The following is a 12276-nucleotide window of genomic DNA, read 5'->3' on the forward strand; positions in this document are numbered from 1 at the left end:
CGCGAATGACGCAATGCTGACTCGTGAAAGTGCAACATACACGTAAAGTAATGCTTTGAGCGATGCACTCGGAGCGTGCTGTTTGGCACGCAAACATTTTCTCGTTTTTCGCAACCTGTTTGCATGCCAGCAGCTGGCCAAAAAAAGCCAAGCCCGGTACATTGATGGGTACGATAGTTGAACTTGCACTTGATTGGAGGCAGTTGTGTGAACTAGTTTGTGCATCTAGTTGTAAGTTGTCACATTCGTTGGCGCATGGTGCCAAGTTTCCTATCTTATACACATGTGATTGTATATGAGTCCCAGAAAATCACTGCGGTGTTATTTAGAATCTAGTGTGATGGAAAAGTTTTGCTGTGGCTATAGGTTTAGTCTATTTAGTTAGCCCTTGTTTAGCATTTGAAGCGTGTGGAGACATTTTTAGTTTTTTAACAATTGTCAGCATTTTTAGGAGATTTAAACTATTTTTACGTGTCTCATAAAAGCAGGGCCGGCGGATAGCGTGGGTAGTATGGGTAGTACTACCCACTCGAAAACAACCCACTCGAAATTTTGGACATTTTCATAAATTTGAAATCTGCCACGTATGTATCTCGGGCACACATTTGAAAATATCGATGCACAACAACTTCATTTACACAAACACACTGCAAGTGATTTAATGTAAATCTAATGCAAGCGTATGTATTGCGAAAATGGGACAAATCCCTATTCTATTACCCTCACCATATGCTTACTACCCACTCGTACTAAAAGTGTAACGCCGGCCCTGCATAAAAGAAATGTATAGAATACGCTCAAACTTTCAAGATTTGTACCGAAGTGTTGAGGGCCGGGTCTTATATACCAGTCGACTCAACTCAACGATTTTGGGCAATGTCTGTGTGCGTGTGTGTATGTAACAGACAAACTCTCATTCGTGTTTCTCAGCAATGGTTTAACCGATCTTATCCAAACTAATTTCAAATGAAAGGCCTAGCACCCAGACAGAACGCTATTAATTTGTTTTTGGTTCTGATGTTTAGTTTCCAAAATATGAAAATGTGTAAAAAAGGTGTTTTTGTGTAAAAAAGAAGTTTTTTGAAATTAATTATCAAAATTGACAACATAGATTAACACTTTATGTATTTTCGGACAACATTCGGGCTTTTCGAACGAGCTATACTTATAATCAAATTATTATCAAAGGAGATGTAATACGATAATTAAGAATAATATGCAATTAATTAATAAAATCCTAAATTAATAAAATCCTACGTATGTCGCTGAAGGAAGCAATTTCGAATACACTGTGAAAATTTCAGAACTATAAAAAATCATTTACGGCAACCGCGAAAATATGGTTTCGAGAAAAACGCAATTAAAGTTATCAGTCCACTCATGGTATACATAAGAACGCCGATAACGAAATAATCGCGTTGAGGTAGCGTGTTATCAAGAGCTTCAATTTTCATTTCTAGTTCTCAGAGCGCCATGAAAATTTGAATAAACGCTGTTAATGATATGTAGGGTAAGGTGGGGCAAATCCGACCTAGTAAATGGTTTTGGCTGTAAAATGCTCATTTTACATCGGATCAAGTCGTTTTATATATCAAATTAAAGGTTAGACTCCTGGGCAACTTTCTTTATATAGCATTTTATTTGGATCTTGGGAATGTCTTGTGATACAAGCGTTTTACAAAAATGTTCATTTTTGCTGTTTTCAAAAATGGTGGGGTAAACCCGACCCCCTATGTTTTTTGTTGATTTAGTGCAGCTATTATCCAAATTTATGGTTTTTCAATGATATATCAATGAATGTTGTGTAATTAAATTGTAACATGAAGAAAATGGAGTTCAATGTCAATCTTGGAATGCTAAAATCACGAGCAGTAGCACGTAATGATATTCCCATTTGCATCGGAGCAATTGCTCGACGAATACTATAATCATCATGTTTTTGTGTCTTTCGTTTGTAATTATGAACCATTTTGCATAAAAATAATAAATAATAACAAAAAAAATATATTCCAACATGAAAAATAAAAATTTTCTTAGCAAAAAAGGGGGTCGGATTTACCCCACTATTTAGTGGATGGATTTGCCCCACCGCGTCATTTTTCATTACGATGCAATTAAAAAAAATATGAAACAGGTTAAACTAAATTCTTCTATGCACTTTGTAGGACTTTAATCAAAGAATTTAAATCCACTTACATTTATTATGGAATCACTTTAACAATCAGAAATATCATGTAGTCAATGATGCACAAAAGTCAAATCAAAAGTTCTAAAAACACACCTTTTGTCGTTTGAGCATCTCAATGTAGACTGATGAAAAGCTGTCATACTACCATTATGATTATTTTCGATGCTCTACACGACAACATTTATATTAGTTCGCGTAGTGCTTCTGATTTTCGGTAACAGAGGGGGGTCGGGTTTACCCAACGGTCGGATTTGCCCCACCTTACCCTACTTCAAATATACGCAATAATTTTTTCCCAAAATAAAAATCACCGTAAATGAGAACAATTTTTTTTCTACTTCAAAATTAAATTAAATCAGTGGCGGATGCAGGGGACGGTCTTGGGGGTCCGGATCCCCTCCGAAATTTTTTCACTGATTGAGAAATTTTAAATTATTTTCAATTTTATATTAGTTTCAAACTCAAAACCATTCCAAATAAAATTTGTCCAACAGAACTAATATTCATTTAACAATGTTATTACGTTTTGCGAATTGTAGTGATCATTTTAAAATCGAAATTTCATACCCCTCCCGAAATTCTTTTCTGGATCCGCTCCTAGGTTGAATAAATGATTAAGTAATTAAGTAATTAATTAATTAATTAATTAAGTAATTAAGTAGTAAAGCAACTGGTATTCAAACTGGTATCGACATGAGTCACATTTCCACTGACAGCACGAAACAGACATGCATAAGGATCGTTAAATAACATGTTGTGAACGTTAAAATGAAGTAAAAGTAGAAAAATGTTTACAATATTCAGTTTATTTAGCCCGCAAATAGTTTTGTGTATTTGTACCGTAGAGCTATTCGCAATCACTGTTATTCCGTTACGGTTTATTTCAACTGCAAACAATCTTTATCATAAATCAATTTGATTATTAAACCTCCATTAAAGCAGGTGCTACCTATTTTTTCACTTGACCAACTACAGTGTCCGCTTAAAGATTGTCTGGGCTACAAATGTACCCCATGTACATTAGTATTTTGTCATGTGTACATAAATTGGAAAATTTATTATATCTTTTTTAAAAGCAAAATATCGATACAACATAGCAAGTGAGAAACTTTTGTAAAATTGTATAAGCTTCAACATTGCTGAACAATAGAATCAGTTATTTTATATAATAAACCTACTATAGCAAAGTGTGTAACTAGAAACTACACTTGGACCGTTATCGTAATTTTTGCTTTTGCTGATGAAAGAGGTAAAACACATTCGTGAATATGATTTGTATATAATATGTACCACTAGACTGACCAGAAAATTAATGAATTTTTGAAAACTCAATCGGCTAACCCCTCAGTCGAATCCTAGTCCCACCAGGAGTACTTGCACCAAATTTGAAGCAAATCGAACAAGTCTAGCTACCGGACCAACGTGCCTGAAGTTTGTAGGGGATTTTTCGACGATTTACATGGAGAAAACGCAAAGTTAGTGTTGGCGCCCTCTATGCGGTCACAGTTGGAACTAAAATTTTCTAACCAAAACATAACATGTATTATTTACTATAATTCTTCAGAACATACTATTAAGCTAAACCTAACGATTATTTCACAAAAAATGATTAGTTCGTGCTAATCGAATACTGATATACAATTATGTGCTGTTAAGCCTCATGCAAAACTGACTCAGACACCATTTCGTTAAAAGTTTAATAACTAGTTTTAACGAAGCCGGATTGACTAGCAGTCTTCGACAAAGTTGTAGGCAATTAAATTATCTTTTTTATTTTCACTTACAGTGATAATACGATGCATACAGTGCCACCTAACGACGAAAATCCGAGCTAGTGGGTTTTCCTAATGTAAATTGTCGAAAAATCCCATACAAACTTTAGGCACGTTGGTCCGGTAGCTAGACTTGTCTGATTGGCATCAAATTTGGTGCAAGTACTCCTGATGGGACTAGGAATCGACCCAGGGGTGCGCCGATAGGGGTCATTTTTTCCTGTCACTCTAATGTACCACACATCACTCGATTCGTCATCTTCTGTAGCCCAGGCTCTGCAACATACTTTACATACACGTACAATGCAACAGCTTTACCTGTCCCTCGACGCCTTCCTGTTTTATCTCCACATATCGTTGTATTTTTTACTGTTTGGTGTTCAAAAAATATCGGAATAAAAACACTTCTTGACTGGTTTTTGATTAATATACAACTTTTACAAAAGACAATATAATAATCTTCAACACGCTGTATAGGTGGTCAAAATCGGATAGAAACTACCGAAGTTATAGCAATATTACGAAAAAAGGGAATTTTGACTTAAGACTTATTCTATAATAATGGAATATTACATAAATAGGTGGACAAAACACGAATATTTTTGAATTGGCTACTTTACGAATGATTTTAGAATAAAACTATCTCATTAAATTATAAATTTAATAAAAATTAAGCACATTAGAGTGATTTTAAATCAGGGGAACAAATGTACCCCACAAAACCGTTTACGTATAGTCACGAAACCGTTGCAGGTTTAACCCTCAAACGCTTTAACCCCAAAATTTTTCATTGCCGCCCTAATGGGTCATTTTCGACCCAGCGTATAATTCAAAGTCAAATATCTCTAGTTTAAATTTTATTAATTTTTTTATATATTATAGTTCAATATTAGTCTTAAATAAATATTATACCATGTCTTATTAAAAAAACGAAATTCGCAAAAGAAAAAAAAACGTATATGTTTAAAAACACTTTTTTATTAACATAGATTTTAATTTGGAACCTTAATTTTGACATTCAATATCGTCACTGTAAGTACAATTTCTAGTTTCCGTAAGTGTTGCATACTTGGGCAATGTGTAACTTACAAATAGGAGGATGACATTGTCTGCCCTTTTCTGCCGTCACGAGCTCCGTTGCCCTTCCGGTCTGAAAAGTGTGTCACGCGTGTTGAAAACAAAAGGAACATAAACATTACTCTTAAAAATACTTTTCCCCTTTAATATAGTTAAAAATTGTTTTTATATTTACATGGAATGATAACCGCTACAGTGCGGATTTTGGACGCTGTCACTATAATGGGTCGAAAACGATCCAAAAAAATTGATTGTGGATTACACTCATGGTACGTATCCACTAGTCAAAGTTATATAGAACAACTATAGCACTTATACTAACTAGCTTTTATCCGCTTTGCACGATGCTGCCATCGGCTGGTTTCACCATGAAAAAATCATGTGGGTCGAAGACGACCCATCATAGCGTTTGAGGGTTATATATATATATATATATATATATATATATATATATATATATATATATATATATATATATATATATATATATATATATATATATATATATATATATATATATATATATATATATATATATATATATATATATATATATATATATATATATATATATATATATATATATATATATATATATCGAACAACATGATCTATGATGTGTACGGACATTTTTTGTTATTGATTTGGCAGCTCGTACAAATTTATATTGAAAATCCTTTAAAACTTGTAAGTATGCAACCCACAAAATGATAAATATTAGGAGTTGCTGAACAAAGTCTGTACAAAAAATTATAATCAATCGATTTTGTGAGTGAAACAAACATTTATAGGGCGCATTGCTATAAGAAAAACTTGCTGTACGGACAATTCATGTGCCCAGAGCATTTGCCTATGCGGAGCTTGGTGTACCAACAATTGAATTTTTGCAATAGTTCAATTTTTTTCCAAATGGTTTTGAACATGTTTTCTTGAAATACAAAAGAAGAAAAAATGTTTTTTTTTCGAGAAAAAACTCCTATACCTCTTATTACCTTGTGTACATCATTTAATTCTCGCCTTCTGTGCAATAACATTGCATGCAACGTGCTATAATATATGTACGCAACTCTATGATTGTGGCGTCACCTGTATATCAAATCGATATCAGGAAAACTGTAGTAGCTTGCAAGCCTTGCAACATGAGTTGATTTTGAATTGATTGATGATTTTTGATACATTATTGCAATTTCGATTGCATTAGATTATAACATAGTTTTATATACATAGAAAAAATAACACTTTTTGTTTCAGTTTATCGCTTGAAATGAGTTACGTTTTTCATTGCTATTAAGCATTCGGTTCTATTAGCAAGCAACGGCTTGATAGTCATAAACAAAGCAATGTCACAGCTTTTTTTCACAGCACATGATCCCATTCTCTATTTCGCAGAAAACAGATTTTTGGCATTATTATGAACATTAAATGATACCGACAGTCGGTTGTCACGGTAAAGATAGACACGTCTACCTTTATCAGGACACATGTTAGTGAACTCGGGTGATTCGTAGTTATACTGCCTAAGCTCGACCCTCATTAACAGAAGACAAAGATTAAGCCTGTACGATATTAAGCCTGTTCTAATGACCCTGCCACTTCTAGTTTTCCGATCTGTTTATTTCACATCCTTGCTCTCACTTGAGTACTATGGCTCTAATTTTCATAACTTTCCCTACCCAGTAATCTCTAGCTAATTGAATGTCGTTAAAATGTAAAAAAGAAAATGTGACTAACATAGTCGAAATAAAAAAGGAAAAAAAAAACAAAAATATTATTAGTAGGTGAATACTCTTCCGGAGGTCGCATGCGTGGTCAAAGTGCACCTATGTTTATTTGTTGTCCAAAATAAATATTTGAGCGGGAACCTGTTGTATTTCATTTCGATTTTTTTGAAAGAGTGGTTCCAGTAAAATACAACGACCACGCTATAAAGTTTAGCGTGCCCACCGGAAAACTAAAAAGCTTTTCAAAGCAATATATCTGCGAAACCCATGAAAACCGTGAATATTTTATATAAGCTGTAAGCACGCGTGCTGCAATGAAAAGTACTCCTGTTCGATTCGATTCATTTCAATCATGACTTGGTGCAGTATAATCGCATGGAATAAATAAAGTAAAATCATCAATAGAATTTATCCGTGCATGCCACATCACATATTTGTGCAATCGATTTGTTTTGAACAAAAACCAGGAAAGTACATTAATGACTGGGTGAATGCAAAGATGGTCGGGATCTATTTTTTTTTTCAAACTTATTCGAGAGCGCTACAATTTGATCCAGCAAATTCTGATCGATGAATGGAAAACCAACACGCTGAATAGAGTAATGATCGGGTAGGCGCTCGGCCTGGTATAATCTTTGATTATTTTTGACCCTCCTGATGGATGCGAGAAACGAGCAGCCGTTTTTGCGCGAAGACTATTTGGCTGGTATATGCAGTACAATAGCGTTGGTGCCATACGGGAGCGGTGTGTGGTAAGCCTAGTTTACACTTGTACAACGATGGAGCTATTCCAACAGGGTTGATATAATTAATAATAAAATCCACTTGTTAACATTTCTTAGCGAATTTTCACAAACTTGCAATGTTCCACGAATGTGTTCAGTAGAAGAATACCTTTAGAAATGTACAGTGTTCTCATGAATTGATTGATGATATGATTTTTTAAGAATTTATTTTCAATTTTAACCGATTTTCCATACTAATTTCCACATACATTTTGAAATTTTGGAGGGTCCGTAGACACAACCGATCGGTACCAAAATTTGCACAATTGCTAAGGGCCATGAAAGGAATCAATAGAGCCTGGTGGAGCTAAAAGTCAAAAATTGAACTAGTTTTATAATCATACCTTAATTATGTCTTGTGACATTTCTTTTCAATAATAACTTTAAAATTTACACACATACTTCTGAATGTATATGTAATCAAGCAAAAATCGATTTCTTGAAAGTTTTATATGAGTCCGTCCCACAGTGCACAGCTGTTCCGTTTCTTAAGGTTGGTGGTAACAAATATACGCAATGAAAGTTTTGATACAAAACTATATTTTTTTAGTATATCTTGTAAATCGCTGAATCCGAATTTTGCATCCAAAAATTGATAATATTACCACCACAGCTTGATATAGCCTGATTTAGCTATAGTAACTAAAGATATCGTAATGATCACCTTAAACTTTCTCAAAAAATACGTATTCGAGAACCTGATTGTGCACGAAGTGGAGTGAGCCGTTGGTAACGTGCATATTCCGTACCGTTCCGTGTTCCCTAAAGTAGGGTCCAATAAATCAATATATCACAAGCTCTAATGATCCGATCGAAAAGAAAGTTCGGAAAAAAAACTATGATTTCAAAGGTGTTGTAACGACTACACACCTAGAAAAAATAGTGTAAATTTACGTCTCCTGACCCTGACATATACGAGCATCAAAAATGATTTAGTTTTACGTTTGATTTTAATTTTACATGACGTTGAATTTCGTAAATCATGTAATTTTACTCCTCATACAGCGTTTGTTCTGAATGGTAGGAAGTGTAATTTTTTGTCATTGCGCATGTAAAGTATATGTTTCATGTAAAATTAAACGGAACACGGTAATGTTCCGTCATTTCGTAAATAATGGTTTGTTGAATTGTGTCATGTTTGCAATTACGTCAACGATAAAATTCAGATTTTTTTGGTGTGTAGATACGCGAATTTTAACAGGTGTTTACGGCTTTCTCAGTCGGAAATATTTAGACAAACGATTGGTTTTATAAATGGGCAGTTTATAAAATCAATCTTTTGCCTAAATATTTTCGACTGAGAAAGTCATAAACACCTGTTATAATTTCAAAATTTGAAATAATAACAAAAAAATGGACAAAGTAAAATAAAGTTTTTCGTGCAACATCGTAGATTCTCTATGCATTCTAGGTGCAGAGCTGCGCAGCTTGAATCTACTTCAAGTGAAACTGAATAGTCTAAAGACCACTTAAAAAATATATTCACAAGGGATGACGAGGGAAAAAGTTAGTTGAAACCATGTTCAATATTTTTAGTTAAATTCTTCGAATAAATATACAAGTATACCCATTTTTCTGCGCTCCATATTCTCCAAAACCCGATAATTATTGTTCAACATACAACAAGTAGTAATGTTGTCAGATGAAAATACTAATATTAATTACTACAATCCAACAATTTTAAAATTCAATAATTTTAAAATTATCGATTAATAACGAACTAACCTATGGAATCTTCCATGTACTCAAACATTTAGCAAATTATTAGCTATATCAAGTATGCAATTATAGGGGAGCCCGGGGATATTCGGACCTACCTAAGAAAATCGCTCTTTTAGGTGGATAGATGTGAAAAAACTTATTGGCCAAAGGTCCTAATTGTTATTTTGAAACCTCCGCTACAATTTGGTGCCATAAAAGTTCATTTGCACAATTCCAAAGCCGCACTAAGCGTCGATTTGAAAAACTATACTTTTCCATCGTTGCCCAACATTTTTATAAATAAGCCTCTTTCTTTAATAAAAATTTAGAGAGAATATTTAGTTCCGCATCTAACGACCTGTTTATGAACAGAATTGGTTGAAAAATATTTTCTTTTTAATTAGGAAGTTGCTCGCATGAACTCTTAAGAGGTTAGAGAGGCAGGGCCGTGCACAGCGGCATTCCATAATCATTAGACTGGTTCAATTTTTTACTATTAGCTCCATCAGGCACTACTGATTCCTTTTATGGCCCTTAGTAATTGTGTAAATTTTGGTATCGATCGGATGTGTCTACGAACCCTCCAAAAATTTCAAAGTTTATATGGAAATATACTAATTTCCATATAAACTTTGAAATTTTTGGAGGGTCCGTAGACACATCCGATCGATACCAAAATTTACACAATTACTAAGGGCCATAAAAGGAATCAGTAGTGCCTGGAAAATCGGGTTAAATTGAAAATAAATTCTTAGAAAATCACCTCATCAATCAACTCATAAGAACACTATATATTTCTAAAGGTATTCTTCAACTGAACACATTCGTAGAACATTGTAAGTTTGTGAAAATTCACTGAAAAAAGTTATTAACTAAAGAAGCAGCATTACTTCAAAACAAGTGCATTTTATTATTAATCATAGCAACCCTGTTTGAATAGCTGTATCTGCCGTAGAAAATTATAAATACTTGTTTTATTATTTTTCAGTCAACTAACATTAAAACATTCCTGATTATTGAAAGCTTTTCTCCCATATTATTCGGTAAATGTTTAATATGAAAAACGTTCTTTTTGTCATCAATGGTAAGACTGCAGACAAGATATTTGTGCGGTTATATGCATTTCAAAAAACGCATTTTCATATAGAACTCATAAAACGAACTTTTGACTTTCCTTTTCATTCTGTTGATCTTTTTGAGATTTATTCATTTCCTATTTTCGTGTTCCTTGATGCAGGAATAGAAATAACGGTCCTTTATAATATAATCTCTTTTTGTACACATTGTTTTTGGAATAGGTTATTTGTAATTGATTTCGAAAGTCGTTTCGTACACTAGTTTTCTTTGCTGGGCAAAGATTGTTTAAAATTGCTTTATATTTACTTTTACATCAAAATGAATTTAGGTAAAGATTGAAGTTGCGAGCCGGGTATCCATTCGAAGCATAACTATCAAGAACAACGCTAGATTATTAATACGTGAACTAATGTATATAGAAGTTCTGAACAGCTGATAATTGATAATTTATAACTACGGCAAATTTGGGAGAAAAGGGCATATTTTTTTGGCTTATTGCCTTTCTCATATAAAAAGGTTATGCAATCGCACCGTGTCATAACGTCCGAGGGATATTGCATCACTTTGTCCGGGACATTATGACACACAAGGGTGCGTCATAACATCCGAAAACAATAAAGCGTCAAAAGATCCGAAACCATTATTGTGTCACAACGAAAGAAGTGCTGGGTTAAACTGTCCAGGATCTTATGACGCACATTGATATTGTGATATAATGACACAGAGGCATTGCGTCATAAGGTCCGGGATGATATGACGCACTCATAGTTTCGGATATTATGACGCATAGGCACTGCGTCATAACGTCCCAGACCAGGTCTCAAAAGTGGGTGCGTCATAACGTCTGGGATATTGTGACGCACAAGGGATGCGTCATAAAGTCCGAAAATAAGTGTGTGCCATAAAGTCCGTGACACACGTCCGTTTTCGAAAGTTGTGATCCACCCAGTGCGCGTCATTATGTCCCAGACGTTGTGACGCGCTGTCGTATTCGAATTTTATGTTGCAATAGACACCTTGGACATCGTCATAATGTCTGGTATATTAAGACGTTTAAGAGTGTGTCATAAGATCCGAAAGCAAGAATACCATCATCGGGGGTTACTTTACGCCAAAAATGTGGCTTTTTGTACATTACATTCAAGAACAACGATCACGCTACTTCAAATTTGAACTGTTCAATGTTTTACATATGACAGATGGACCTACAAAGACAGTGAAATAATCTTTTGGAAAATCAAGATTGAATATGAGATATACAGAACTAGAAATTGGTGTATAGTCGCCCCTCCCTCCTTCCCACTAAGGGAGGTACTTTACGCATAAAAGTTTTTTTTTCAAAATCATGGTAGCATCTTGATTTATTATTAAGGATTAGTTATTTTTGTGTGAATGCAAATGAATGTCGTTCTCGTCATAATAAAAAGCTATGTTCTAAAACTGCATAACACGCATGCAGTTACCTTGTTTTTTGAGAGTCAAGTCCTACAATGAAAAACAGCAAACTGAGAAAAAACGCTGCTCAAGATATACTTTTTTATTGAGCTTTATGTATTAGACAACCTTGTTTTAGTATTTTACGAAAAGGAGTTTTAATTGTGTGTCTAAGTGCAAAGGTATTTCCGACAAAATGCGAATAGGACTGTTACATTTAATTGGTAGGTTGGTTCATCCATCTTTGATGAGATATCCCTTTTCAATATACTAAGGAGCTTTTTGTTTAATAAGGTTTTAACCAAAACGTCATTCGCCTACACTGCAGAACTATTCCCCGCTGCCCTTTCTGTTATTCCACAACGAATTGCTTGAAGATACATAGTTTAAATACTTGTAGAAAGGATAGTGTTTTTATATTTTTGCACCATTGCAACTACACTACTCAGCTTGCTAATTACACGGTGCTACACTGCCCATAAAAGCATAAGAGTCCCATATGGAAAAACAGCAAGCCGAGA

The sequence above is a fragment of the Topomyia yanbarensis genome, unplaced genomic scaffold (assembly GCF_030247195.1).
Source record: "Topomyia yanbarensis strain Yona2022 unplaced genomic scaffold, ASM3024719v1 HiC_scaffold_257, whole genome shotgun sequence".
Classification (NCBI taxonomy): Eukaryota; Metazoa; Arthropoda; class Insecta; order Diptera; family Culicidae; genus Topomyia; species Topomyia yanbarensis.